This window comes from Chionomys nivalis, chromosome 6 (genome assembly GCF_950005125.1).
Source record: "Chionomys nivalis chromosome 6, mChiNiv1.1, whole genome shotgun sequence".
Classification (NCBI taxonomy): domain Eukaryota; kingdom Metazoa; phylum Chordata; class Mammalia; order Rodentia; family Cricetidae; genus Chionomys; species Chionomys nivalis.
This window is the reverse complement of record NC_080091.1, coordinates 33983933-34004945: the sequence shown is the minus strand read 5'-3', so window position 1 is coordinate 34004945 and position 21013 is coordinate 33983933. Positions and strand designations below refer to the sequence as shown.

Here is a 21013-nt window from a genome sequence, read left to right as displayed (position 1 = left end):
ACATTTCTCATTCAAACCTCCACAGTGACCCCTCCCTGTGTCTATGTGACCCATTCCTCATCCTGTTGACTCACAGACTGATTAGGGAAGATTTTCTTCTTTGGGGGAAGGCTAAATTGAAAAAGAAATCATTATTCCCTATAGTCTGTGAGTCCCATTGAATGCCCAAACATGTTTGGCTTGGTTTGTCTTGTGTTACTTATGCTGATACTCTATCCCATAGAGAAACACACAGTGGTGTTCCCCTCACACTTGTACCTTAGACCTAAGGGCATACTCAATATGCACTGGTTGGAATGTGCACATTCCCTCAAAGTAAAAGCACTGAAGTTCAGGACTGAGGTCAGAGGATTGCTCCCAAGTTTGTGAACTCAGAGTGGTAAGAGGAGAAATTTCTTCTGTACCTTCCATCAGCTCACCCTTACCCTCTACAGTTGTCTTCATCAGAACTTGGACCACTGGCTGCTGTGAGGTTTCTCTGTATGCTGTGAGTATGTTTTATTACCATTGGTTAATAAAGAAACTGCTTTGACCTATGTCAGGGCAGAATATAGTAAGGTAGGAAATCCAAGCAGAGATAGAGGAGGAGAGTAGGTGGAGTGAAGGAGATGCCATGTCACTCCTGAAGGAGGACCCCAGACCCTTACCAGTAGGTAGATTAATAGAAATGGATTGATTTAAGTAAGAGTTAGTTGATAAGAAGCCTGAGATAATAGGCCAAGCAGTGTTGTAGTTAATATAGTTTCTGTGTGATTATTTGGGGTCTGGGTGGCCGGAAATGAACGAGCAGACTCTGTTTACAAATGGCGCGGACATGGGCCAACTATATCCACATAAAACCTGGGAGAGCTTGGGAAGAATTTCTAGACACAAAAGAAAAAAGTTATGCACAGCTTCTGGATACCAGAGTTTTCTCAGGAGGACTAGCAAACAGAGGAGTGATTCCTTTAGAAGAAAGCTTCCTGACTCAGCATTAGTAGCTAAAACTGTATAGCTCCTTTAAGAGCCAGCTCCCTGGTTCGTGTAGATGCAGTTACAGAGTAATTAAATGGGCCTGTGAGCAGCATTTACAAATTGTTTAATGGCAACATAGACCTGCTGCTCCAGGGGGAGCTGGGATGCTGAGCATGACTTGCAGAGGTAGTGAACATGCCTCCGCCAAGTTGGACTAGGTGGAACAAACAGGCAGGGCTGCAGGCAGAGTTGGTCCTAACCATGCCTGCTTAGTATTTAAAAAAAATAAAGTTCTCCTGATTATAAAATGATTACAGATATGCAATAAAGACAGATTCAGATGAAAAAGACTTCTGAATGGGTCATAGTGTTAGACTAAATGTACATAAGCTTGGGAGAGAGAAGAAAAAGAGTATAGGCAGTCATAAAAAGAAATAAAAAATTTTAAAAAGAAAACAAAGCCTTTAAAAGATAGTAAAAGTAATATAAAAGTACAGACAATCATAGATTAAAGGAGTAAAAAAAAGTCACATAAGGATGAAATATATACAGGGAATATGGATTATGTGTATAATTGTGTTTTCTTTGAATTTTTTGGCTGCAGAGAGACATTTGATTCTGGGGGCTGCTAAGTTAAACCAACATAAAGGTATCTTGACTTCAACATTTGAGTCTAAGGATATCTTTCTTACTTTAAAAAAGAGGTTCTGCTTTTGTTTCCACAGAAAATGAGAACCTATGGATTTCTTCCAGGATAGTGTGGTTTGATAGAACAAGATCCCCTGAAAGCTCTCCATGAACCTTAAAAGTACATCACCCAGCAGACAACAGGAAGCAGCTTGAAGAAAACAATGTCCAAATTCCCCAAATGATTATTTATATTTGTTTTCATTTAAAGGGAGTTGATTATAAATAGTTAAAGGTCACAGTCAATTTCTCAGAAAAATAAAGGGGACATGATATAGAGATGAATACTTTGCATTGATATGGTCTATTTATACAATTTTATACATGTTTATAAATACAATTAAGATTCAGGAATTGTCTCTATCTCGATCCATCGCCAGATGAAGGTTCTAAGGTGATATGTAAGATATTCATCAGTATAGGATAGGATCATTTCAGGTTCCCTCTCCTCAGTTGCCCAAGGTACCAGCTGGGGACATCTCCCTGGACACCTGCAAGCCCCTCTAGAGTCAAGTCTCTTGCCAACCCTAAGATGGCTCCTTTAGTTAGGATATATACTTCGCTGTTCCCGTATCCATCCTTCCTATATCCTAACCATCCCAATCCCTCAAGCTCCTCCCATCCTCCCCTTCTCACGTTACTCATAAGAAGGAGGGAGAACATGTGCAAGGAAGTCAGGACCACGAGGGGTGCACCCACCCACTGTGACATTGGAACTGATTTATTGGGAGCCCACCAAGGCCAGCTGGACTGGGACTGAATAAGCATGGGTTGAAACTGGACTCTCTGAACATGGCGGACAATGAAGGCTGATGAGAAGCCAAGGACAATGGCACTAGGTTTCGATCCTAATACATGAACTGGCTATGTGGGAGCTTAGCCTGTTTGGACGATCACCTTCCTGGACCTAGATAGAAGTGGGAGGACCTTGGTCTTTCCGCAGGGCAGGGAATTCGTACTGCTCTTCAGTATCGAGAGGGAGGGGGAATGGAGTGGGGGGAGGAGAAGAGGAGTGGGGATAGGGAAAGGGGAGTCGGGGGAGGGGCAATATTTGGGAGGAGGGGGAGGGAAATGGGAAACAGGGACAGGTGGAAATTTTAATTAAAAAAGAATAAAAATAAATAAAAAAAGATTCAGGAATTGTGTTTATTAATAGGTAGTCATATATAATTGTCGAACTTGTAGTCGTGTTAGGTTTTCTAATTGTACAGAGATATATTTCAGTTAGATAGATAATCTTCAATACTTCATAAACCTATAGAATATGGCATTTAAAAGGTTTTAAGAACTTATACTTTCCTCAACCATGAGACACATTTGCTTCTGGCAGCACCAATTACTTCAGAGAGGTTGATGGGATTTGAAGAAACTCATTAAGGAATTTGCCTTCAATGTGAACAAGGCTAGCCATTTAGATAAGAACTGCTCTTGCCTGTACTGCTTGATGCTATGCTGTATGAACTGGACATGCAGGACCCACAGAAAAGTGACTGCTGAACTTCCAAAAGCTATCATGGTCCTTCAGAGTTCCTGTTTCACAGAAGAAACTGCCAGACATTCTGTGGAACACAGAAAAAAAGTGACTGGCAAACTGCCAATAAAGAAAGAACAGTCTTTCAAATTTCCTGCTTCATGGAAAAGTCTGCCAGATACTATGGGCCTATAGCCTGAAGATGAATGCCCCAATGTTACAAAAGAACTTTGGGTAACTGTCCAGACAACATGATGTCTCTGTCATTCCTGAAACTTTGGACATTGCTTACAATGCAGCATCCTGTTTACTTAAGTAATATATCATTCTGGGGTCTTTGGTGGACTAGAATACAGATAGTTATAGTTATAGTTTTACTTAGTTTTGGTAAAAGACAAATTAGATATGAGACTTTAAACTCACAAAGAAATATTGTAACTGCAATTTTACTTGATAGCTCTTTTGTTAGATGTAATTTTACTATGTTAAAGGTAAAATAAAACCTTCATTTCTATTTAGACAGAAAAGGGGAGGTGATGTGGGATTCTTTTCTGTATGCTGTGAATATCTTTTATTACCATTGGCTAATAAAGAAACTACTTTAGCCTTTAGCAGGGCAGAATGTAGCAAGGCAGGAAATCCAAGCAGAGATAAAGGAGGAGAGTAAGTGGAGTCAAGTAGACCCCCATTGTAGCTACCAAACAAGAAAGACACCAGACCCTTACCAGTAAGCCATAGCCTTATGGTAATACTCAGATTAATAAAAATGGGTTGATTTAAGTAAGAGTTAGTTAATAAGAAGCCTGAGTTAATAGGCCAAGCAGTGTTGTAATTAATATAGTTTCTGTGTGATTATTTAGGTATTGGTGGCCGAAAAACAAACAAGCAGCAGACTCTGTTTACAACTGGCCCAGCCCTGGGACTTCCACAAGTGTGTTTAGGAGTCTTGGCCTTTGCTTAGAAAATGATTCTCACTGTTCTGAAGACAGCTCTCAGAGGATCAACTCTTGGTTTGGAGTCAGCATGGAGACAGAGCATTTCTCACTGTGTGGCTCATGGTTTCCTTTCATGAATAGGGCACTAATTTTAGGTATGGAGAAAATGGCCTCAGAGCCACAAAAGGAGAGTTGGGAATCCATAGACACAATAACCAGACAAAGCCTACTGGAACTCTACCAGAACAAAGCTGCCCATCTCACCTGCATGGAGAAGGATGACATCAGGGTCAGGACAAGGGACTCTAAATTAGATCCAAGCATCTTATCTTCTTGACAAATGCAATTCTAGCACAGCATTGTTCCCGGACAGAGGGCCCTGGCTGAGTGGGTCTTCTTATTGGACCTCTCTGTGAATGTCCTGAGCTAGCTAGGAGTTTTACACAAGAGGATTATAGAAAGGAAGCTTTTGTCAGGTAATAGGGGCTTATCCATAAACTGTCAGTCTTGACCTTTCCCATCTCTGTACCTTACTGAGTCAATGATATGTGGTGAGAAGCAGGGCCTCTGTAGAAATAAAGGCTCATTCATGGATACCAACTTCAGACACCCTACTGCACAAAGAAGACGCTGGTCTGCAAGGATCATGAGGTGATGCACACCTCCCCTCTGCTCTTGGGCTTCCCAGGGAATCTGCAGTGCTCAGATGCAGTGGGAGCCCTAGTGATTACCTAGACATGGGAACAACCTATGTGGGATGCTGGGGACAACCTTTGATCCAAAATAAGTCTATCTGACAGACAGCTACCAAATGGTTGTTTGACCAGTTACTCTCTGACTCAGAAGAAGTGTGTAGTGATGTGTGTTTGGGCACACATCAGTGAGGTAGGGTACCAATGAGCTAAGTCATCTCTGTGTCTCTTTTCTGGACCATCCTCTATGTAGTGTTGCTTGACTGGACCTATTCTAAGACAACTGACTAGCTGTGAGTTTGTGGGACCCGCAGGGATGCTCATGCCCTGTTTTCTCCTACCCTAACCTCTGCTATTGATGTCTGTGATAAGATCAGCCTCTAACAGCCCTGAGGTGAGCTATAGGCCCTTTTCATATGTAGGGCACAACATACTTTGTAATCATATAGTCCTACCCAGTGATACAGGATTTCTTTTTTTTTTCTTTTTCTTTCTTTTCTTTTCTTTTTTTTTTTTTTTTTTTTTTTTTTTTTTTTTGGTTTTTCGAGACAGGGTTTCTCTGTGGTTTTGGAGCCTGTCCTGGAACTAGCTCTTGTAGACCAGGCTGGTCTCGAACTCACAGAGATCTGCCTGCCTCTGCCTCCCAAGCGCTGGGATTAAAGGCGTGCGCCACCACCGCCCAGCTTGACACAGGATTTCATCTGAGTTTGCTGGTTTTCTTCAGCATAGGAACCATCTCTGACACAGTGGAAACTGAATCCATTCTTTTGTTCATGTTGGAGATTCCCAGCCTCACAGCTGTCCTGCTTTCAACTGGCCAATTTCTTCTTCTGGATGCAGACTTTTACATGTAAGCTCTGGTCCACTGAAGAGAAATAGAATTCACCATCTGCTTGCAATATAATGATAATGCCTATTATTTCAATCTCAAATACACCCTTAGTAATTAAGATTGCTTTAATCCTTATGATCAATACATTGTTATCAATGTATTATGTTTTTGTGAACTAAAGTGACCAGGGATTTATATAACCTCTCAACTAAGTCACACCCTGAGTAAGAAGCCATGGTTGTGGTCCACCGGTCCTCTTACATTCAACATGTTGACCATTCCATCAAAATACCCTTCTATAGTGTTGGGATGCATTTACAGACAGTGGAGCAACACATCATTCTTCAATTAAAACTTGAAAAGGGGAGAAAATAGTAGACAATGAAAATGAATTATAAAGCTCAAGGAAGATTCAACTTTGCTGGATCTGCAGGGAACCTTAGCTCATAAGGAAGCTTCAGGCTTGAGAAATCTAAACTTCCCTTGAGATAAATGAAATCCCTCGGCCATGAGTTTCAGATGAAACAAAGCAGCCTCTTCCAAAAGGCAATGCTGGGTTCATGTGCCTGGCTGAAAGGGTTGACAGCTGTCACAGTCCATGTGGGTCAGGCTCCAGCTGCACGGCTGTTTCTCTATTCATGTGCACATTGTCAGTCACTGTCCTCTGAGTCTTATGACATGTTCTGCATTGGTGACTTTGCTACATCACCACTGGTATTTTGGGAGTCTCCTTTCCTTGTTCTTCTGTCATGCCACTTACTGTGACTGCTTGTATCCTTCATGGGGAAATGAATTCTGTTGTCTGGATTTGCTGTATACTGCTAAAGTTTGTATCCTTTGGGGGGTGGTGTGTCTTGATCATTTTCCCAGATTTTAACTTCTCAAGAGTTCCATGCGTGGGAAACAAGGGATTTTTGTCTATGAATCTGAGTCGTTTGCTGCTCTCTAAGGAAGTCATCTTTCTCTGACTCCTTCATCAACATTTCCATTGCCTCATACTTAATGAACATGCTTCATTCATCTGCTGCAATTGTTATTTTCCCCCTCAAAAAATGCCAGGTTTTAATTGAGAACAGTTATCCTGTCCCTAATTAGAACCTTCCAGCTCACTATTCTCAGAATAGGTTTTCAGAATTTTAGCACCGTATCGATGATCTGAGGCTCCAAATGTGAATTTTCTTGTTACTACTGAAATACTTGGAAACCATGCCAGAGAGAGGACTCTGAGAAATCAAGCTCTGAGCATTGACTCTGAATGCTGGTCCCCTGGAAACATTAGCTACCTCTTTGCCAAGATGAGCCCCCAGGATGAAGGCCGGACAGAAACAGGAGCATCTTAGTGTATCAACCTTTCTGAAGTGTCTCCTTCCCAAGCGTTCTTTGCTCTTCTCCCATTCTGTGTGAGCTGGGAAACATCCCCATTTTCCCATCAGACTTAAATAATGTATTGTCTCCTGAGAGCTGAAAGAGTAAGGGCTGTTTAAACTGCCTGTTGATTCCATAGCACAGCAGAAGATAAGCCCTTTTCTCTAGAATTGACACCTATTCCCCAGGGCTTCCTGACACTAGGAATGTTACGTGTAGTGGGAGTGGGAAAGGGGTGTGCGGCTCACAGCGATTCACTGTGCCTGGTTATGAGGCTTGTCCTAGAAGTAATGACGTTTCTCCAGTCGAACAGATGAGGGCTCTGGAGGTGGTTCAGTCATCTGGGAGAGAGCCTGATGAGAGAGAAAACAACAAGCAAATGTCTCCTGGGAGTCAAATACCCACCTCTTCTGTCATAGTGAGAAGTGTTCACCATCAGAGGTTAGTGTCAGATTCGTCACCTGTTCCCCCAAGTTGGCTGCCTCAGGCAGTAACTTCTCCCCAGGAATACAGTTTAAACTACAGATTGAGAAATGGTGCTGTAATTTTCTAGTTATAGTACTGTTTGGCTCTGCTCCATGAAGGAGATGCTTCTGTCTTTCAATCTTTGACATCACTGATTTGTGGACAATGACTCTCACCAGGTTGAGAATTTCACAGTCTTGCTCAGAGTGGGAGTAGAACCCTGTGGAAAGATCAAGGACTCTCCTTCGTTCTGCTGGAGACTGGCCACCACTTGCTCCTCTCTCTTGTTCCCCTTTGGTGAAGGGTTTCTATGCAGACCTCCAGTTGGAAGAATTGCACTCTGTGGTGGTTTGAAAGAAAATGGCCCCCAACGAAAGTGGCACTATTAGGAGGTGTGGAGGTTGGAAGAAGTACTCACTGTGGGGGCAGGCTCAGAGGTCTCTTTTGCTTAAGCATCCCTCAGTGTGATAGCCAGGCGACTTCTTGTTGCCAGCAAGATCTAGTACTATCAGCTCTAGCATCATTGCCATGCTCCCCTTGAGGATGATAAATGGACTGAACCTCTAAAACTGTAAACAAGTCACCCCAATTAAATGTTTTCTTTATAAGCGTTTCCATGATCATGGTGTCTCTTCACAGCAATAGAAATCTTGACTAAAACACACGCTCAACTCCCTCCAGCATCATTCAATCCTACATGGGTATTTGCATGTTTGCATGCTGTGCTTACGGAGAACAGTGCTGCAAGTGGTGAAGAGACGTGAGACTTTTTCTCAACATTAACGAAGAAGAAACTCAGATATCATAAGAAAAACATGGAGGAACAGGGAGGGACGATGTGAGACAGATGCCAAGAATGCACAAAGAGTGCAGTATTCCACATATGGCGTCACCAGCATCAAGGCAGAGGCTCTGAAAGTGCCAGGGGTTGAGGGGCGGGAGATTGGAAGTTACTAACTAGCATTGGGATGAGTGGGTCCCTAAACTTTCCACGGTCAATAAACGACACTGAAAATTTAAAAATATGGATCTTATGTGGCATGTTTTTTCTCACAACAAAATTTGAAATAGTATTAATAACCACTAATAAAAATCAAAATGTTCCTATGACAAAATTGTGCCAGATCGTTTACTGATTAAATGGTAGTAGACTATGTGCTTCCTTGAGCCTCCTCTCACGCCTGGGATGTGTCTATCCTTCAGGTGTGTTCAGAACACTGGTGTGCATGACTCAGTGCTTAATCCATATAGTGGCTCCCCTTGAGGGCATCAGATGAAGGCAGGGTCACTGTGTGGCCTTGCTGCCCACCCACAGCCAGCAGACTCCAAGAAGAGGGCACAAGGTGACTGGCGTCTGAGCAGGCTCATGATGCAGCTGCTTGGGCTTCACTTTAATCCTCTGTTATGTAATTGCAGAGGTAAGTGGGTGAGTGTAAGGAGGTGGTACGCATGGACCTGGGATTGCCAACTGAGTAGTGAAAAGACATCGAGGGCCTCTAAGGGGGATCTGCTTCTATGCGGTTGAAGGAGAAACTAAGCTTGCTAGATATTCTCTCTCTCTCTCTCTCTCTCTCTCTCTCTCTCTCTCTCTCTCTCTCTCTCTCTCTCTCTCTCTCCATATTTGCCCTGGAAAATTAGTAAAGTTTCCCCAGGATCAAAAATAGAAATAGAATTAAGAAAGTAATTCAGTGTCTTGAACAGTGGGTAACTTGTTTGATGCATTACAGACTCCTGTGCTGAGAGGAAAACATTAGCCTCAGGGCCCTGCATGATGCTCACTGGCCTTTCTCTACAGGATTAATTTGGACACCTTCTCTTCCCAACCAAGTGCTCAAGAGCCATCAACAATGCTCTCAACTCTATGTTCTTGAGGTTCTCTGGGTCCTATATTCATAGCCTCTGGGTCTACAGGAAGCCTGTCTAGGAACTTCAAGTGGATGTACAGATGTCAAGCAAGTCCTCCTGAGGCCAAAGATGGACAGAAGGAAGCCTGGTGGGTAAAAGTGGAGTCTCAGGCATAGGCCTGCAGGGTAAGGGTAGAGCCTCAGGTGTGAGCCTGCAGCGTAAGGGTGGGACCTCTGGTGTGAGCCTGCAAGACTGAAGAGTTCAACAGAAGAGAGGAGATACTCAGGATCAAAGAATTCAGCCAAGGAGGGAAGGAAGGTATGACTAAATCTGAAAAGAGGTCTTCATTTTCTTCTTGAGTTTCTTAAAAAGAGAAAAAGGGACCTGAAACTATGATACAAACTCAGTCCTTTGACTCTAGAATTCAGAATTGGTGCTGTGTTCTAATACAAAATCCCACCCTTCTAAAAAGAGACCCCCATAGCTGGGTGGATATGCTGGACAGATGGACAAAGAGAGTGTCACTGTTCTAATACAGAACTTCCCCATAACTTGCTGGATATGTTGAACAAATGGAAAATGAGTATCTGGGAAAACCTCTTTAACTCAGCAAATTTGGTGTCTTGTTAGGGATTTTATTGCTGTGAAGAGACACCATGACCACAGCAACTCTTATAAAGAAAACATTTAACTGGGGTGACTGGCTTATAGTTTCAGATGTTCAGTCCATTATCAAGATGGGGAGCATTGTGGCATGGTACTGGAGAGATAGCTAAAAGTCCTACATCTTGCAGGTAATAGGAAATCAACTAACTCACTGGATGGGATCCTGAACATAGGAAACCTCAAAGCCCACTCCCACTGTGACACACTTCCTCCAACAATGTCATACCCACTCCAACAAAGCCACATATCCTAATAATGCCACTCCATATGAGATTATAGGGGCTAACCACATTCAAACTATCACATTCCACTCTCTAGTCACCATAAGTTTGTAACAATATTACAATGGAAAATTCATTTAGTCTAACTTCAAAAGTCCCTGTAGTCTATCATAATCTCAACAGTGTCTTAAAGTCCAAAGTTCAATGTCTCTTCTGAGATTCTTTTAATCTCTTTACTGTAATCACCTGTAAAAATCAAAATAAAAAAACAGATTAGAAATTTCCAACATATAATAGTATGGGATACACATTACCATTCCAAAATGGAGGGAAGGGAGCATAGCAAGGAAATACTGGACTAAAGCAAGAATGAAAACCAATGGGCAAACTCAAAACTCTACATCTAATGTCAAAACATTCTTCATATTTCAGCTCCATTCAACTTTATTGAATGCAACACACTTCTTTCTCTTGGGCTGGTGCTGCTCCCTGTTAACAGCTCTCCTTGACAGATATTACATGACTCTGGCATCTCTAACATCTTGAGTTCTCCAAAGCAATTCAGGCTTCAACTCCACACAATGGTCTCTTTATGAGACCCCCCTTTAGACACCCATGACACATGCCTGGGCTCAGTGACTTTATTCCATAACTCTTTTCTTCTATCCTTAACTCTGAAGCCAGGACCATGTGGCTGAAACTGCCAAGCTCTGCTGCTTGCTGGGGCTGGCACATCATTCAGTTACATCTTCACCAGTTTTCTGTCTTTTACTACCTAAGTTTGACTGTCCTGAAACTTGCTCTGTAAACCAGTCTGACCTTAAACTCAGAGATTCTGGGTTTAAAGGTGTGCCCCACTACATTCAACTCTAAGGTTTTCTTTAGTTCCTTTTTATAAATTGGAAACTTAGCTGAGTGGGATCTTGCTCTAAGGTCACCACTCCCTATATTCCATTTCTCAATCCATTTATCTCCTTGGATATAGGACTTAGCTCTATTCTACTTCCTGGTACTCTTTTTCTCCTCAAAATTAACTCTTTGTAATTACCCTTCTAAGCTTGTTCCTTTTCAGTATAGATCTTTATAAGCATTAACATAAAACTAGTAACCACGTGGCAAAGTCTATACTAGGCTATTTTGAGATTTCTTCTGCCAATGGAATTACTCCAAAACTCTTTACTTTAGCCTCAGGCAGACTCTTTAGATAAGTGCAAAATGCAGCCACATTCTTCACTGAAATATCATAAGAAAGTTCTCCAAGCAACATATTAAAATTATTCTCTTCTGAAACCTCTTGAGTGAGCCCCCATAACTGTTAGCACCTCTGTTTTCATGTTCCTACTAGTATAACCCATTAAGCAGTGCTTAAAGCATTTTACTGCTTTTCTAACTCAAAGTACTAAACAAACAAATGCATGAAAATTTCTCTCCTGCCTCGTTCTGCAGCTGTTCAGTCCCAAAGAAATACACAGAGGCTTATATTAATTATAAACTGTTTGACCTATTAGCTCAGGATTATTATTAACTAGCTCTTGCAACTTAAATTAACCCATAATTCTTATCAATGTTTAGCCATATGGCTTGGTATCTTTCCTCAGTGGACCATTTTCATCTTGTTTTCTCTGCACTTGGGTGGCAACTGCAAACCGAGACTTTCCTCTTCCCAGAATTCTCCTAGTCTGGTTACCTTCCCTATACTTCCTGCCTGGCTACTGGCCAATCAGAGTTTTATTAAACTAAAACAAGTGATAAATCTTTACAGGGTGCAAGAGTATTATGCCATAGGACAGTCATGGTTAGGCCTATCACAACAATTCCCTAGTCCCTGTACCAACTTCTATCTTAGTTAGGAATTCTATTGCTCTGAAGAGACCTTATAACCATAGCAACTCTCACAAAGAAAAAAAAAACATTTAATTGGGGTGGCTTACATTTTCAGAGGTTTGGTTCATTATCAGTATGGTGCAACATGGTGGCATGCTGGCAAACAAGATGCTGGAGAAGGATTTGAGAGCCCTACATCTTGACCCATAAGGCAACAGGAAGTGATCTGTGATACTGGATGTAGCTTGGGCATAGGAGACCTCAAAGTCCATCCTGCAGAAATTCACTTTCTCCAACAAGGTCATACATACTACAATGAAGCCACACCTCCTAATATTGCCATTCCCTATCAGATTATGGGGTTAACTACATTCAAACTACCACTCAGGGCCTCTTGCTGAGAGTAGAATTCCAGTGTTGGTTGTAGACTCCAGGACCAGATGGACGCAGGGAGGAAGCTTTCTAATCTGAATTCACAGAGTGTGTACAGGTGGCTGAGGTGAGGGTGAAGGAGACCAAGGTCAAAGGAAATGCTGAGCTTGTTCATGGATGGAGCACAGAGGAGCCAAGAAACAAAGCAGGATTGAGGATGTCTAATCTCCTTCCTTTTAACCTTTCCCTTCCTTCTTTCCTTCCTTCCAATTCCTTTCCTTACTTTTCTTTTATCTTTCTAAATTTGCAGGACTGGTTTTGTGCTGAGGGGGCATTCTTTCTTTAAATGTGCTGTCTTTAGGAGCAGTGGGAAATGCCAGTCTGGGATGAAATAAGATACATAAAGCATTCATTGGGAGCTGCTGGTACTTCTAAGAGGAAATGATCACTCCTGATTGTGAGAATCTAAGGAAATCATACATACAAAGTGACACTAATTGACCATGAAGAATGTCTCAGAAAGGCACAGTAAAAGGTTTCTATGTAGGATAGGGCTTCACTTTTGATACAGATACTTCCTGGCTTACTACAGAGCCACACCCCTAAACACTCATCAGAAGTTAGATATATCCTAATTTGACAAAATATTAATATTTTGAACTTTCTAACCACCACAGCATTGAAGCAACATGCACCATGGAGCACCAACAGTTTTTCCTTCTCATTATAGGATTCCCAGGGTGCTGAGGCTACCTGTAACCTATGGCTTGAATTATGGATGATAATGATGATGATGATGGCAATCCTGCATCATATTCAGCTAACCTGGGAAAAGATCATGGATCAGAATTTGAAGTTTGACTGGCTTTCACTGCAGTAGCATCATATCTGAACTGTCATAAACAACCAACCAACCAAACAAACAAACAAAAAACCCCAAAACTCACAAAAGTCCAAATTGTTTAAGTTGGGGAAAATCTGTATTAAGTAGCACTTGCTGATTTCCCCTCAAGCATCCCTTCCCATCAGTGAAATGTGCATGTAGAGACAAAGACATGGGCACAGAGATGCCAGCAGTGGATGATACAGTGTGAAGCACAAAGAGCTGCTCTGGACCAGAGCACGGAGGATCCTGAAATGCAAACTTCATTCCCTCCTCCATTAGACAATCCTCAACTCAGCAGCAACTTCTGGAAAATTCCAGAGAGACCCAAAGTGGGGCATGTGGAAAAAAGAATCAAATTATAAATACATAAACACTGAGTGTGTTTGTGTATATGCTTGTATATGTGTGCATACATGGGAGTGAGACAGATCTTACAAAGAAAATGAGACCATATTAGCAAAAACTTCATGCCAATAAATTTGAAATCTTAGGTGTTGAAATAGAGAAATTACTTTCTTTCCTCCCTCCCTCCCTTCTCTCCTTCCTTTTTTCCCTTCTCCCTTCTTTCCCTTCAGATGATGATAATGATGATGATGGTGATGATGATGATAATGATGATATAGTCTTTCTCTGTGGCCTATGCTGACCTTGAACTCATGGTAATTCTTCTGCCTCAAATCTTTTTGTCACACATGGCTAGGAGATTCTTTTAGGATGCCTTAAAAGACAAAAAGCCACCGAGTGCTGCCATTTTATGTCACATGCTGGAGCTGGGGGGTATGGTCAATGAGGAGCTGCTGAGGAAGACTTGTGGGTTCTAAGGATTGAATGAGTGTGTATCATGGCCCGGGAAAGCTGGTATAGGCCTCAGGTGTAGGACCACAGGAGGTGTAATTAAGAGTTTCTGTCCCACCAAATAACCACACAGAGTCTCAAATATTAATTATAAATGCTTGGCTTTTTTTACTAGCTAGCTCTTATAACTTAAATTAATGCACCTTTCCCATCACCCTCTAACATGCGATGGTACCTTTTCCCAGCTTGGCATGGTTATCTTGCTTTTCATTGCATCTCCTCAAGACTCTGCCCTTTTTCTTCCCAGAATACTTAGTTTGGTTCTTCTGCCTAAATTTATCTTATCCAGCTACTTGCCAGTCAGTTTCTTTACTAAACCAACCATAGAGATGTATATTTACACAGTGTAAAGGAATATTTCACAAAGAGGGATCAATGAAAGCATTTAGTTTTGCAGGTGTGAAGACCAACTTGCCAGTGCATTTGTGCAGAGGTCAGCAGGCAGGTTTGTGTGCTCACCCTGTGGTAGACACTCGAGGTCTAGGAAGCCACCACAAGTGCTTCTTCAAAGGAGAATGAGTGGTTGGAAACAGGGGGTGGTTGAGTGTGAGAAACCAGGAACTGCGATAGGAGGTAGAGGTTTGGGGAGTCCTGGTGAAGATGTTACTCCAACGGAGCAGACAATATTTGCAAGGTAATATATTAACTGTCAAACGGTGTTGAAAGACCTGAGATGATGAAGAGGGAAATTTTCCCGTTTCTTCTGATAAGGTAGAAATTGTTAGTCACCCTGATGAGAGCATTTTTCACTGGAAGATAGGAAATCTGACAGGGCAGAGTTGAAGAATGAAGGGCACACCTGGAAGGCAACAAAAGAAGCCAATATTTCAAGGAGTTTCAGTGTCGAGAAGAAATGGGAGGTGGAGAATGTGCCTAGTATTGTACTAGTGGTATTGAGGGTACTGAGAACACTACTGAGGGTCCTATGGGTCCTGAAGATACGGTGGATGCTGTGACATTATGGGTTCTGAGTTTACTGTGTGGCGGGGGCTTGATCCTGTCTCCTAGATATTGACAGGGTATGATTGGATGTGCTGATTCTAAAATCTCTTGCAAATAAACTATGAATATTTACATTCTATTTCTGATATATTATTGAAATTCTACTTAATTGTGTTATGAATTAATCCTTCCAGAAAGCAGTGGTGAATCATGGAAAGAAGCCCTATGGTGCTTCTCTCTGGAGCCAGTTCTCACACTGGCTCCTGACCATGGTCATGGTGGCACCGAGCCTGGCTCTCTGTCTAATCCAATGGCATCTCTGGATGGCTGGGTTGCTATGATGCTGCCACGTGCATTCATTCTCTCTCTCTCTTTCTCTCTTCCTTCCTCTCTCCCTCCCTCATTTCCTCCTTTATGTCTCTGTCTCTCTTTCTCAACTCCATATGGCAGGTCAGACAGTAGCTACAGTCTTGTAGCATCAAGGAGTGTGTCTGGATAAACAGGAGACATTTTCTGAGAGCCTTGTTCACAGCGATTAAGACACTTCTCAAGTGGCCTAGCATTAGAGATCTCCAGGCATTTCTGGCTTGCCAGAGATATTTCCATTCATAAGTTCTTCCACTGCCTCATTATTTTTTCAAATAAATGTTTGTGGAAAGACATTGTTAGCGGAAAACAGAGTTTAGCAATTATTTCTATTTTGATTTCCTCAACTATTGTAATGTTCTAGTGTGGGCCCCTCAGAATATTTTCATTGTTGATCAACAGTGATTATCACTGATTCCCAGTTCTATGTGGACTAGATTCCGAGTGGTCTGGGGCAGACATGGGAGGAGCTTTGGCTTGTTAGGATTGAAAAGCATCTAATTGTCTCATTACATTCCTTCCATCTTCCGTTGTCATGTTCCTCCCGAAACCATGGGACAGGCAACAGGCTCTTTGATGTGGATTCAAAGATGATGTAGATATCTTTACTGCCCTTTAGGACTCTGGAACCTCATGGGGGAGATTGACAGGGACACTGATCACAGTAGCAGTGCTGGGTCAGAATATTGTAGAAAATGTGGAGCTAGTGGACTCTGCCAACCGGACCTTCTGTCTGTTGTCTATATTGTCTTCCCTTGTATCCATGGAGGATGGTTCCAGACCCCCTCCACATATGCTCAAATCCAAGAGCAACCAAGTCCCTAGAAAACAGGTAGAATTTTTATAAAACCCACATTTATCTTCCCATATTAAACCATCTCTAAAATACTTCTAACATCCAACGTGAGTTTCTCTCTGAGCCAATAACTAAGCTCTCTTGTTCACAAATGAAAGCAATAACAATGCATAGATCCATAGTACAGACCTGTGCTGGTCTTTTTTACACAGTTCTAACCTGCGTTTGGTTAATCTGTGGATACAGAACCTAAGGATGTCTGACTATATTCTTATCCTAAAATTGTTTTCTTGTTATTATCGTCCCAAGACTTAGAAGTACGCAATGACTTGCCCATTCTGTCCCATATTTGATTAGTGACCTAGAAGCAGGTCACTACATCCCAGAGAGCAGACTCTAGGGGACCCTAGGCTGGGAGTTGGACTCAGGAATTCCTAGATGACTGGTTGGAGTAAGTACAAAGAATGCAGCACAGGGGTATCTTAGAGGCAGGAGTGCAGTGGAGACGCACGGCCATGAAAGGAAGCCATAAGTGGCATGTGGGGTGGTGGAGAGCAGGGTAACAAAGCTGGGAGGAGGAGAAGGGCAGGCTCATGGGTATTATCTTTATTATGAAACTAGGGGTACTTTAAGGAATTGGAGAAGGCATAGCAGTTGACATCTGTTTCAGAGAACGTTCTAGATTGTGCCACAGTGATGAGATTCATGAAGATGAGGACTGGAGGGCAATGTGGCTCAGAGGCCATTTGGAATGACAGCTGGGCAAGAAGGCAGATGGCAGGATGGCAGGCTGAGAAGGGACAATGGCTTGAGGGAGGATAGGCATGGGGACACCCTGAGCTCTCCAGGGAGTATGAAGTGGAAGGGGAGTGACCTAACCTTACAGCCTCTTTTCTTTCTCTTCCAGTATAGCTCTAGGTCTTCTTGGATATTAGATTGTTTTGCTTTTGAAAACAATGTTCCCAATCCAAGTGAGTGCCTTTCATAAAAGCATTCTTACCTTTATCGTTTAATTTCTCCCATCTCTCAATCTAGACTCCACACGTACCCTCATAACCACAGCTGGACAGCCACAGATGTTCATTTTTCTGTTGCTTATTTTTTCAAATGTGGATTTTCATGCTAGAAATGTGGCAACAACCTACCAGTTGCACAGGGGCAGGACACAGCCTTAATTTTGACTGGTGCCAAATGTCAACATTTACAGGACTCCTGGTTATCCAACAGTGATTATGTTGGGAAGAATCTTTTGCAGACACACTCTCCAGGTATACCTGGAATTCCCTTGGGAATTACTGGCTGGGAGAATCTCATTCCTCGTCTGAACTACAGGGTCATCAACTACACACTCCTTTGCCTGCCTGTGGTCCTGTGTGTATGGTTGAAGATCGCCTTCCTGGGCGATCTCTAATTGTGAGCCTCAGCGCCTAGGCAGTTCACAAGGTATGACTGACATTCAGGAAATGGGTGCACATAGAAATCATATCACAGTGGAGAAAATGGAAGTCACCACCTATGCTGCATGACCATTTTTCCTAATCAGATAGTGTGTTGATGCTGCCTGCCTCTATGGCAGGATGAGAAGGTCTAGCCTTCTCCATGTTTCCTTTCTGTTGTAGTTTGAGTGAGAAATGTACCCTAACAGGCTCATGTATTTGGGCACGTGGTCACCAGTTGGTGACAATGTTTTGGGGACAGTTATGAACCTTTAGGAGGTAGAGCCTTGTGGGAGAAAGTGTGTCACTGAGGATTGGCTTTGAGAGGTATAGCCTCAACCTGCTTCCTGTTTTCTCTCTCTGTTTCCTATGTGGGTATAAAATGTGATCTCTTTGTTTCCTATTCCTACTCTTGTTCCTTCCTTGACATCAGAAACAAACTCCATCCCTCTGAAGCTGTAAGACAAAATAAATATTCTTTCTTCCCAAGTTGCTTATGGTGATATTTTAATACAGAAACAGAAAAGTAATTAATGCAGTTTTCAAATCCATAACCCTGTCTAGTAAAGAGAAAATAACAATGCAGAAAGCTTCTGAGGAATGACAGCTAAGTCAACCTCTGTCTTCCGCATGCATGTTCATTCACAGTGCCACACATACACAGCACATATGTGTACACACACATGCACAAAGGATATTTACTGATTTCTTTGTATGTTCCAGCACTGTTTGAGAGCAATCTAGACACATCACTGGAAAGGATGAATTAAAGGGAAATCAAGAGAGAACATACTAGCCAAACCAGAATTTTTCACTGTTCTACAAGATACACAACCATGACTCTTCTGAAACCATGAAAACCAGAGGAAGAACTGATAGAAGTATATCAGTGAGATTCTGAACCTGGCTGGACAGCATCCCTCATAGACCGCTGCTAAATGTCCATCCTATTGTCATCTGACGCTGTTCTTTCAGCACATCAACTCTTCCCGAGTTACCTGATAAAAACTCTGGAAAGCTTTAAGACTTTCTGGATCCTTAAAATCAACTGGAGTTGTTATAGAAACTCCCGCCTGTGAAAGAGTTCACTGACCCAGACTGCGTTCGCGCTCTCCCCTTTAAAAAGAACAAAAAAAAAAAAAAAAAAGATTAAAAAAAAATAGAAACTCCCGCCTGTGAAAGAGTTCACTGACCCAAATAGAGGTATGTCCAGTCCAGAATGCTAATCAGTCCTTTGATCTTCAGAGAGCGTCAAAGCTGAGAAGCCATGTAGTGAGGTGTCTCCAGTGAGTCTGTGCTTCATAGCTCTAAAGATACTCGAGATAATTAATATGAGCCTGCATGCAGAATTGCAGCCTATTCACAGAAGATCAGATAATGAGATTAGTAGAGCTCTCTAGATGCCAGTTTAGATATCTTTTCAGAGACAATGTGTCAAATGTGGCACAGACGAACAAGAGTGATCTTTGACCATTGTGTTCAGCTAAATGACATTGCTAGTAGTCAATCTGGCATGCTAAGCACAGACGCTTAACTTTCAGATTAGCACATAAGAAGGAAAGCCTTTCCTGTGGTGAGGACTGAAAGTGTTGGATATTCCTTCATAGGAACAGAGAGACGGGGGATATGCTTGCTATGGAAAATGCAGTCCTGTGTGTGCGTGTGTGTGTTTTCAGATGGGCATGATAACATGTTTTTATGCTGATGAGAACCTTGCAGCGGAGAGTGCTAAAACTGCATAGAAGAGAGGAGAGACTTGTAGGCACCTGTCCTTAGCAAGGGACAGAAGATGGGGTATTGTGGCTAGGTTGGGGAGCATAGGAGGGAGGGCAGAGTGCGTGACTGGACAGCTGCAGATATGGAGGTTCCCTGGATGTGTTCATGTCACTGTCTATGGTTCTCATTGAAATTGGAAGTTGACCATCTGCAGAGGGCAAGGCAGACTAAAAGGGAATGGCTCAGGTTGTGACTCAGGTTGTGACTCAGGAGACTTGGACAGTGAATGGAGCTAGGGCTCTGTCTGTGCTGGCTGGCTGGCATTGCCATTGCTCTGACATGGAACGATGAGGACCCCTCAAGTCTAGAAAAGAAAAAAGTCTTTCAGTGCTTCTAGAATATCCCTAACTTGAAACTCAAAGCCTTCCAGGCCTGGGAAAGTGGTGGCTGCTTCCCATTTAAAAGCTCTTCTTCTTATTACCTCTGAGACTTTCTTTGAAACCTGACAGGATCTGACACACAATTTATGCCTGGGAGGGAAACAGAACAGAGGCTGTTAGCAGAATTCTCTCCAATGCATCTTCATTTTTATCCTTAGTAGAAATGTTAGCTTCCTCCGTTCCCCATGGAAACAATGCCGCCCCCAGTGCTCCCAACTCTCCTTGGTGAGGTTTTGGCCTTTCATTGACTACTCCAGGTGACAATCAGACACCGGCTCCTTCTGGCTGGACAGTTCGCGTCTGGGACACGAGCGACTACGCCGATTGGTCATGAAGCGAAGCCTGGTTCATCCTCACCCAATGCTGCCTTTCTGGGGCGGTGCGTGAGTCTCAGAGCCAATCAGAGGCGACGTCGCTTGTGCGCCTCCACGTCAGCAGCAGCTGCGGTCAAGATGGAGGCACTGATTTTGGAGCCCTCCCTGTACACTGTCAAGGCCGTCCTGATTCTGGACAATGATGGAGATCAACTCTTTGCTAAGTACTATGACGACACCTATCTCAGTGTCAAGGAGCAAAAGGCCTTTGAGAAGAACATTTTCAACAAGACCCATCGAACAGATAGTGAAATTGCTCTGTTGGAAGGACTGACAGTGGTCTATAAAAGCAGCATTGATCTCTATTTCTATGTGATTGGCAGCGCCTATGAAAATGAGTTGATGCTTATGGCTGTTCTGAATTGCCTGTTTGACTCCTTGAGCCAAATGCTGAGAAAGAATGTAGAAAAGAGAGCTCTGCTGGAGAACATGGAGGGCTCTTCTTGGCTGTGGATGAAATTGTAGATGGAGGGTTCTCTCAAACTAAGCTTGCTGAGTGTAGCTGAGGGTGCAGTTCCTAAACACATCCTACCTTTTCCTATCCTTACACATGTGTGGATCCTTCTCCTGCCTTTCCACCTCAGTGTACCAGAGAAGCGAAGGAACTTGTTTGTTTTTTTTTAACATGGAACCTAGCATTTTATATGGTCTTGCACAAAATGGCCACTTTAATGTAAACATATCGAATGAACAAAGTAAAAGAAGCATTAAAATTCATGGTTCTGAAACTATAAAAAAAAAAAAAAAGAAAGAAATGTTAGCTTCCAGTAAGCTGTCCTTGGGAAGTGTCATTTTTTTCAGTCATAAATTTAAAAGTTTTTTTCAAAATATATTATTTTAAAAGTACTTATACCTTAAAATTGTCTTTAGAAT

General features: G+C 42.4%; 1 pseudogene; it reads left to right on the top strand.

The window, feature by feature from the left end:
* The first annotated feature begins 20182 nt into the window (after nt 1-20182).
* LOC130876327 (coatomer subunit zeta-1-like) lies at nt 20183-20646 on the top strand (annotated as a pseudogene).
* Nucleotides 20647-21013: the final 367 nt, after the last annotated feature.